The sequence below is a fragment of the Rhinoderma darwinii genome, chromosome 5 (genome assembly GCF_050947455.1).
Source record: "Rhinoderma darwinii isolate aRhiDar2 chromosome 5, aRhiDar2.hap1, whole genome shotgun sequence".
NCBI lineage: Eukaryota > Metazoa > Chordata > Amphibia > Anura > Rhinodermatidae > Rhinoderma > Rhinoderma darwinii.
The window spans coordinates 118,299,581-118,309,862 of NC_134691.1; positions in this window are offsets into that span (position 1 = coordinate 118,299,581).

Here is a 10,282-nt window from a genome sequence, read left to right on the forward strand (position 1 = left end):
TTTACTTTTAAACACACCCACTTGGACTTTTGCAAGCCTCATTTGCATAACTACAAAAATGGTCATAACTTGGCCAAAAATGCTCGTTTTTTAAAAATAAAAACGTTACTGTAATCTATTGCAGCAGATAGGCGCTGCAATGTAGCAGATAGGGGTTGCAAAATCTGGTGACAGAGCCTCTTTAAGTTGTCCATTAGGAATAAGATGTTCACTCTGGCTAATTTATATCTTCCTAATCAGGATCAGGCTCGGGTGTGCCGACTGTTTCTGAGAAAGGTAGAGGCGTTTTCGGAGGGTGTTTTAATTGTGGGAGGTGATTTCAATTTAACCTTTGATTTCAGACTTGATACCTCCTCGGGCAGGTCTGCTGTTCCTAAGACACAATTGGCGGCCTTTAAAAATACGATGCGTTCCATGCAATTGATTGACGTGTGGCGGATTCTACATCCTCCGGTACGAGAGTATTCTTTATACTTATTTCTCTCCCTTACACAATATGTATAGTCGATTAGATGCTTTTCTCGTTAGCCACCACTTGCTTGCCTGGCACCCTACTTCTGAGGTGGGTCCAAGGTTTTGGTCAGATCATGCTCCGGTCTTTTTGTCACTTACGTTTCCTAATTCGGGCCCAATTTCCAGTCCTGGAAAATTAATGACAATCTATTGCGTGATGCGGTATGTGTCAGCTCTTAAGGATACGCTTAGCAATTTCTTTGACGTACACGCGCGTGACTCTACTCCTTTACCCGTTCAGTCGGAGGCATTGAAGTGTGTGGTTAGGAGTGTCCTAATACAACAGGGGGCTCGATTAAAGAGGGAAAAAGGGGTAGCTATTACACGTCTCCTTGCACAGATACGTGATTTAGAATCCAGTCATAAACGCGTTCCTTCCTCGCAGGTTTTTTCGTAACTCCCTACGGCAAGAGAATCATTGCGTTCTCTGCTCGACCAATCACATGCCAGATTTCGGGATCGGATGCGCAAACACTTATGAATTTGCAGACAAATGTGGCAGGTCCTTAGCACGGATTTTGCATCCTCGTACTCAAGCGTCTTACATTCCTAAAATTACATCTCCCACTGGTGGGGAGGTTCATGACCCGGTAGGCATCACTGAATGTTTCAGACACTATTACTCTACCTTATATAATCTTAAGGGACATTTTCACGATATGCATGATGCGTTACGGTAAAAAAATTATTCTGTACAGGACACTGCTTTGCCGTCCTTGGGGGCTGGGGACGCCTTGGGACTTGAGGAAGATATTTTGGATTCGGAAGTGGAGCGTGCAATTGGGGACTCTCCGTTGGGCAAAAGTCCGGGACCTGATGGGCTTAACAATAGATTTTATAAGAAATTTAAGGATCAACTTGCTCCATTTTTGACAAAAGTCTTTAACGCCATGTCTTCCTCTTGTCCTTTTGCGCCTTAGTCTCTTGAGGCTCACATTTCCGTTCTACTAAAACCGGGTAAGGATCCTACGACATGCGCAAACTTTAGGCCCATTTCTTTGATAAATGTGGATGTGAAACTCTTTGCGAAATTGATTGCCTCTCGCCTCTCTCCGTTATTGCCTGACTTGGTCATGGATGACCAGGTGGGTTTTGTACGTGGTAGGGAAGCCCGGGATAATACTAACAAGACCCTTCTTTTAACATCATATTGTCAGACACGCAAGATAACTTTGTGTTTACTTTCTGTTGATGCCAAAAAGGCTTTTGATAGGGTGCACTGGGTGTTTCTCCGCAGTGTCTTGACTCGGGTTGGAATTGGCTGAGGATCTTCTTGTGTACCTCACGGATCCTATGATTTCCCTGCCATCTTTGACTGGGGAGTTTGAGCGATTTGGTCATTTGAGTAATTTTAAAGTCAATTACTCTAAATCGGAGGCGTTGAATATATCTCTAGCTGCCCCTCTTGCTGCTCATCTCGCACAGGTCTTCCCGTTTAAGTGGCAGTCCACGTCTTTAAAATACCTGGGAATACATATCCACACTCATTTGTCTGATCTGTTTACACTGAATTACACACCTGTCCTACAGCGTACCTTGCGAGAGTTGGAGGCGTATGGGAGTGGGCGCATGTCGTGGTTTGGGCATATTAACGCTGTTAAAATGGATATATTACCAACATTTTTGTACATAATTCAGACTGTCCCTATTGTGGTACCTGCTGTCTTCTTCAGAACTTTACATTGGGCCATAACCAAATTTGTGTGGGACTCCTCTAAGCCTTGCATTAGATTTTCCGTCCTTAGCAGGCGTAAAGTAGAGGGAGGCGTGGGTTTGCCGGACTTTAAACGTTCCGTTCAGATGCGGGTAAGCAATAGGTGCGCATTGAGAAAAGTATGTCCTCTCTTGCATTGTCCTCTTTGCCTTGGTTGACTAGTTCACAGCGACCAACGTCTTCTCTGCCTTTCCTCACACGTCAGTTTCTTGTTGTTTGGGAATGGATCATTGGTGCTCTGGACCTTGGTCACTGTCCGGGTCCTTTTGACTCCTCTTTTTGATAACCCTTCCTTCCCTCCGGCGGTGGGTGTGGACACATTCCTCTGCTGGGGGAGATAGGACGGGGGGTACTTAGCTCAGACAATTACATCTGATGGTGCAATCTTGTTGTGGTCTCTGAGGCCTGCCCGGGGAGACGCTCACTTTGGTGGTCCTATTTTCAATTACGGTCATAACTCTCTTACATGGGTGATTGTCTTGCGTTGCTTCAGGATAAGACTCCTTTGGAACATTTATCTGTCCTTGTCTTCTGCTCCTTCTCATATGCTGTCCTATCTACATGGGATCCTCCGGCCTGGTTACTCTAAGGGTATGTTCACACGCTTAACAAGAAACTTCTGAAAAATACGGAGCTGATTTCAGAGAAAACAGCCTCTGATTTTCAGGCGTTTTTGAAGCGGAGAATGAAATTTGGAGCTTCTTTAGAGGCTTCTTTTCAGACGTTTTTTGAGGCATTTTTCATAGTGTTCAATGGAGAATCCGCTCCAAAAAACGCCTCAAGAAGTGAAATGCTACTTCATTTTACGGAGCGTCTTTTTATGCTCCGTTTTTTGACAGCGAAGCGTAAAATGACAGCTCATCTGCACAGAACATCGTAGGACCCATTGCAAGCAATGGGCAGATGTTTGCCGACATAATGGAGCCGTCTTTTCAGGCGTAATTCGAGGCGCAAAACGCCTCCATTACGTCTGAAAATAGGTCGTGTGAACCCAGCCTTATTCTCAGTTGGCGTTCACCATGGCTTGGGATGAAGAAATGGGGGTTCAACACTGAGGATGATTGGGGGACTTCTTTCCTCTTGGCCCATAAATTGCCGACTTCCTGTTTTGCTCAGGAGAAAAATGATAAAATTCTTACAAGATGGTACCGTTGCTCTTCCTTTTTACATATGATATTTCATGATGTATCTGCAGATTGTTGGAAGTGTAGGGAGGCTCCTGGAACTATGTTGCATGTTTGGTGGGATTGCCCTAAGCTCCGTCCCTTTTGGGGAAAAAAATTTTGATCTGGGAAACAAGCTTTTTGACACTGATGTTCCTGCTTCTCCTTCTATTGGATTGCTTTCTATGGTTCCTGGATCACTCCCACGCCTCAAAAGGGGCGTCTTTAGGCATTTTCTGACTGCAGCTAGAACTGTAATACCACGTCATTGGAAGTCCATTAATGTGCCTTCTTTGCAGGAATGGGTTGCTAAAATGAACGGGATTATGAGAATGGAGGAGTTGTCTGCTGATCGGGGTAAATCCAAAATATTTGTTCAAACTTGGTCAGTGTTTCGGGGTGGTGCTGATTTGCCTCTCTGGTTGGATGGCCTCTTTTGAACGCTCATACTGCCAATTTTATGCCGCTTTTGTCTGTGTTTCCCTTTGTTGTCTTGTCTTTGTGTGTGTGTGTGTGTGTGTGTGTGTGTGTAACTTTGTATGGAATTTAATACTTAAAATATCATTGGCATTCGTTTCTTGGGACTGGTTTCCCTGCATATTGCGCTACTTTTGATTATGGTTATTGTGCCATTGGCTATTATTATTATTCTCTTTGGGGGTTTTTTTTATGACTGGGAGCTTACCTCCTAAAATTAATCTTATGTCTCTGTAAAAGTTTTTGTACAGCTTGATTTTATTGCACTGCGTGCAATATTTTGAGATATTGTGAGATGTTTTATATGCTATGTTTTATATTCTAATAAAAATTGTTGATAAAGAAAACAAAAGAATTACAGTAGTGCAGGCTCAGGCTTTAGGCCTGTAATGTGAAATGTACATAACATAGAAAAAAATAATAATTTAAGAGCCTTTTCTACATTTCTTCTGATTTCCTTTAGGGTATATATACAGGAGTCTTTTTCTTGTCGTGGTTTTGAAAAAATTGGGTGATTTCGTTGCAATTACAGAGATTGCGCCAAAAACGTCACAAAAAGTAGATCTCATCTCTGAAAGCATCTAATTGAAGCGGAGGAGGGAGAATGAGGGTATGTTCACACGGCTTATTTTCGGCCGTTTTTCGGGCCGTAAACGAAAGAAAAATGGCCAAAAAATCCGAAACAGAACGCCCCAAATATCTGCCCATTGATTTCAATGGGAAATACGGCGTTCTATTCCGACGGAGCATTTTTTACCCAGGCAGTTTTGAAAAACAGCCGCATTAAAAAACGCCCGCAAAAAAGAAGTGCATGTCACTTCTTGAGCCGTTTTTGGAGCCGTTTTTCATTGACTCTATAGAAAAAAAAGTTCCAAAAACAGCTGTAAAAGACGCCGCAAAAAACACGAGTTTGCTTAAAATCAGGAGCTGTTTTCCCTTGAAAACAGCTCTGTATTTTCAGAAGTTTTTTAGTAAGCGTGTGGACATACCCTGACTGTAGTGTTGAGATGACAGACAGGAAGTTCAGAAAAATGTCTCCCTCATCACTGCTTTATCTCATGCGTTTTGAAACAATGGGGCTAATTTATCAAACTTTCTATGGCAGTTTTCTGGCGTAGAAAAGTCGCAAAAGAGACTTCTTTTTACACTGCCCTTGCCACTTTCGGAAGGGGTGGGCCGACAAATTTAATATAATTTATAGTGGAAATCTATGCCAAGTTCTCGCTGGTGTAGTTTTCACCCTATGAGGTGTAGCAAGGTAGAGGCCCGTACTCTTACAGCTCCTTCTCCCCTCCGGGTCATCCAGCATGACACAGCTCATAGAATGTACTGACGCCAGGTAGTGTCATGACATTGTATGCAATGCAGCACTGATGACGTTGAATTGCTGCATTGCATATATGGCCCTGACGCTGCGCGGCGTCAGGACCTTGTATAAGTCACGCTGGAATGCTGATGGGCTGGAGGGGGAGAAGAGGTGATGTATGTGTTTTTTTTACTTTATTGCTGATGTGGGAGAAGAAGATGGTGCATGGCCGCACTTTCGCAGTTTACTCTAACTTTTCTATTAAAACTGCCGTATAAAACACCAGTCTTAATAAATTGTCCCCACTGCATGATATTAGCAGTTCTTTTAAGAATACCTTAGTTCTCCTTTAGACCATAGAACGCAGCTAGACACATACACGCTGCTTGTGGTTTAACTAGCAATGAGTTTTCACTGAAACGGCAAAATTTATATTGTCGTCTGGTCAGCATACTTCCTTCTGGTAAGCGCTCAAAATATACAGTTTTTGTTTTTCATTAAAGAATCACACAGTGATTATGCAAATCAGTACTCCGAATGCTTCTCAAAATAAATAATGACTAAAAAGAACAGGAACCAGTATGGTGTCATGATTTTAACACAAAATCCCCCGTCAGCAAAAATATTTGACAGTGGTCATGACCACAGGAAAGAAAAGAAGGCAGTGGTTAGCACTTTAAGTGAGATCTGTACAAAAATAAATACAAAAAAATAATCTGTCACTTTAGAAAAGTACTGTACAAACAACAAAATAGCAATTCCCTGATATACAGTTAGGTCCTGAATTATTTGGGCAGTGACACAATCTTCATGATTTGGGCTCTGCATGTCACCACATTGGATTTGAAATGAAACAACAGATGCAATTGAAGTGTAGATTTTCAGGTTTAATTCTAGGGGTTGAACAAAAATATCCTGTTAAAGGGAATGTGTTGCCAGCAAAACATGATTTATTTATTTTTTAGTTAAACAATTAGTGTGTAGGTGATTAAACATTGTTCTAATTTTTTATTTTTTTTCACGAGTCAGGAAATATTATAAATTGGATTCAATTGGATTCTAATTTATAATATTTCCCATTGCTGGTCACTAGATGGAGCCATTCCCAAAATTGCAGCATTGCATTTGGTAAAGCAACCACATTGCTTTATGCTGCAAAATTGGGTAAAAAGCCCTCGCTCTAGTGAGCTCTCAGCATCCCCCCCTCCTTTATCCTGGCTAGTGCCGGGATAAACGAGGGGATTGAACGGTCTAACCTCCTACACTGTGTGTCGCCATTTTTTGAGCTAACACACAGTGTAGTAGGTTTACATACAGTAGTAAACACACACAAACACGAACATACATAGAAATCTCTTACCTGCTCCTGCCGCCGCGGCTCCCTCCGGCCCGTCCGCTCCGTCTGCTGCCGCTGGTCCAAGTGCACAAGTCCGGAAGCCGCGACCGGAAGTAGTAATCTTACTGTCCGGCCGCGACTTCCGGTACACAGGAAAATGGCGCCGGACGGCGCGCATTTCAAATTGGACTGTGTGGGAGCGGCGCATGCGCCGTTCCCACACAGACGGCGTACACAGAAGTGGATGGAACGGGCCCCGTTCGCAGTCCCTATGGGACTGGAGCTGCCGTATTCCATGTCTGTATGTGTCGTTAATCGACACATACAGAAATGGAAAAAAAAATGGCAGCCCCCATAGGGAAGAAAAAGTGTAAAAATAAGAAAAAGTAACACACAAACACACAAATTAATCCAAACGTTTTTAATAAAGCACTAACATCTTTAACATATAAAAAAAAAAATTGTGGTAACACTGTTCCTTTAAACGTTTAGGAATTGCAACCATTTTTCTACACAGCCTCCTTATTTCAGGAGCTTAAAAGTAATTGGACAAATTAACAATACCAGAAATAAAATGGGTTGTTTTTTTTTTTTAATACTTTGTACAGAATCCTTTGCAGGCAAGGACTGCCTGAAGTCTGGAACCCATACACATCACCAAACGCTGGGTTTCCTCATTTGTGATGCTTTGCCAAGCTTTTACTGCAGCTGTCTTCAGTTGTTGCTTGTTGGTGGGTCTTTCTGCCTTACGTTTTGTCTTAACCTCTTCACGCACCAGGACACGCTGGTACATCCTGGTGCAGGCGGAGAATTATGGAGCGCGCTCCATACGTTGCGGGTGTCTGCTGTGTTTTACAGCTGACACCCGGGTCAAACTGCCAGGAACAATGATCACGCTGTTCAACCCCTCAAATGCTGCGGTCGATCGCCACTACAGCATCCGAGGCGATGAATAGAGGGGGACGGCCCCCTTCTGACAGCCATTGTCCCCCCCCCTCCACAATGAGATCGGGGGGTGATGATGGTTGTCATAGCAGATCAGGGGCCTAATGAAGGCTCCCAAAACTGCTTTCACTCTGTCTCTGCAGGGCTTAAAGAGGCTCTGTCACCAGATTTTGCAGCCCCTATCTGCTATTGCAGCAGATAGGCGCTGCAATGTAGATTACAGTAACGTTTTTATTTTTAAAAAACGAGCATTTTTGGCCAAGTTATGACCATTTTTGTATTTATGCAAATGAGGCTTGCTAAAGTCCAACTGGGCGTGTTTAAAGTAAAAGTCCAACTGGGCGTGTATTATGTGTGTACATCGGGGCGTGTTTACTTCTTTTACTAGCTGGGCGTTCTGACGAGAAGTATCATCCACTTCTCTTCAGAACGCCCAGCTTCTGGCAGTGCAGACACACAGCGAGAGATCATGCTGTGTCGTCACTCACTTCCTGCCCCAGGTCCTGCATCATGTCGGACCAGCGAGGACACATCGGCACCAGAGGCTACAGTTGATTCTGCAGCAGCATCGGCGTTTGCAGGTAAGTCGATGTAGCTACTTACCTGCAAACGCTCATGCTGCTGCAGAATCAACTGTAGCCTCTGGTGCCGATGTGGCCGACACGATGCAGGACCTGGGGCAGGAAGTGAGTGACGTCACAGCGTGATCTCTCGAGAACACGCTGTGTGTCTGCACTGCCAGAAGCTGGGTGTTAACGAACAAAAGTGGATGATGCTGGTTCGTCAGCATCATACACTCCCATTCCTAGCACCCAGCTAGTAAAAGAAGTAAAAACGGCCCAGATGTACGCACATAATACACGCCCAGTTGTACTTTTACTGTAAACACGCCCAGTTGGACTTTAGCAAGCCTCATTTGCATAAATACAAAAATGGTCATAACTTGGCCAAAAATGCTCGTTTTTAAAAAATAAAAACGTTACTGTAATCTACATTGCAGCGCCGATCTGCTGCAATAGCAGATAGGGGTTGCAAAATCTGGTGACAGAGCCTCTTTAACAGATGACTGTAAAAATGACAATATACTGCACTACGTTAGTGTTGCAGTGTATTGTACCAGCCATCTAACAGTCCTCGAGGGACTAATGAAATGTGTAAAAAAATAAATAAATAAAGTTTTTAGTAGTGAAAAAAAAAAGAAAAGTTCAAAAACCCCCCTTTTCACATTTTCCTCTGAAGTAATGTAAAAAATAAAAAAAGTGAACAAAATTGCTATTGCTGCATCCGTAAAAGTCTGAACTATTACAATATAGCGTTATTTAACGCGCATGGTGAACGTCGTAAAAAGAAAAAATTTAAACCGCCCAAATCGCTGTTTTTTAGTCCACTAAGCTCCCAAAAAAGCGCAATAAAAAGTGATCAAAAAGTCATATGTACCAATAAAAACTAAAGCTCGTCCCGCAAAAAATAAGCCCTCACACTGCTCATTGCGTGAAAAAATAAAAAAGAATGTGGTGAAATTATATTTTTTTAACAAAGTTTTTCGTTTTTTTTAAAGGATTAAAAAAAAAACAATAAACCTATATATTTGATATCACCATAATCATATTGAGCCACAGAATAAAGTTACGTTGTTTTTACCACACGGTGAAAGCCGTAAAAACAAAACCCAAAAAACAATAGAGGAACCGCAGTTTTTTTCCAATTTCAGCCCGCAAATTATTTTTTTTTTACAGCTTCTCAGTACATTATAAAGTACTTTAAATGGTACCACTAGAAACTACAACTCCTCCCGCAAAATATAAGCCCTCGCACCACTCTATTGAAGGAAAAATAAAGGAGTTATGACTCTTGGAAAGAGGGGAGTGAAAAACAAAAATAAAAAAATAGCTCGGACCTTAAGGGGTTAAACAAGTGAAATGCATGCTCGATCTGGTGATTGACTTGGCCATTGCAGAATATTCCACTTCTTTGCCTTAAAAAACGTCTGGGTTGCTTTTGCAGTATGTTTTGGGACATTGTCCATTTGTACTGTGAAGCGACGTCCACTCAACCTTGCTGCACTTGGTTGAATCTGAGCAGAAAGTAAATCCCAGAACACTTCAGAATTCTTCTGCTTCTGTCTTCAGTCACATCATCAATAAACACTAGTGACCCAGTGCCTTTCGCAGTCATGCACGCCCATGCCATCACACTGCCTCCACCATGTTTTACAGAGTGTGTGATGTGCTTTGGATCATGAGCCGTTCCAAACCTTTTCCATACTTTCTTCCTCCCATGATTATGGTACAGGTTGATCTTAGTTTCATCAGTCCAGAGAATGCTGTTCCAGAACTGGGCGGCTTCTTTAGATGTTGTTTGGCAAAGTCTAATCCGGCCTTTCTATTTTTGAGGCTAATTAATGGTTTGCCCCTTGTGGTGAACTCTCTGTATTTGCTCTCATGAAGTCTTCTCTTTATGGTGGACTTAGATACTGATACACCTACTTGGAGAGTGTTCTTCACTTGGGTAGATGTTAAGGAGTTTTTCGTCACCATGGAAAGGATTCTGCGATCATCCACCAGTGTGGTCTTCTGAGGACATCCAGGCCTTTTGGAGTTCATGAGATCACCAGTGCGCTCTTTTTTTTCAAGAATGTACCACACTGTTGATTTGGCCACTCCTAACATTTGTGCTATCTCTCTGATGGATTTCTTCATTTTTTTCAGTCTAACGATGGTCTGTTTGTCGAACCAAGGCGTAGTGGTATCGTTACGACCACAGACATTGGCGCCCAAACAGGGACCGGCAGCTACACCTTGGTGCTCCCCTGACTCTCCGAACGCCCT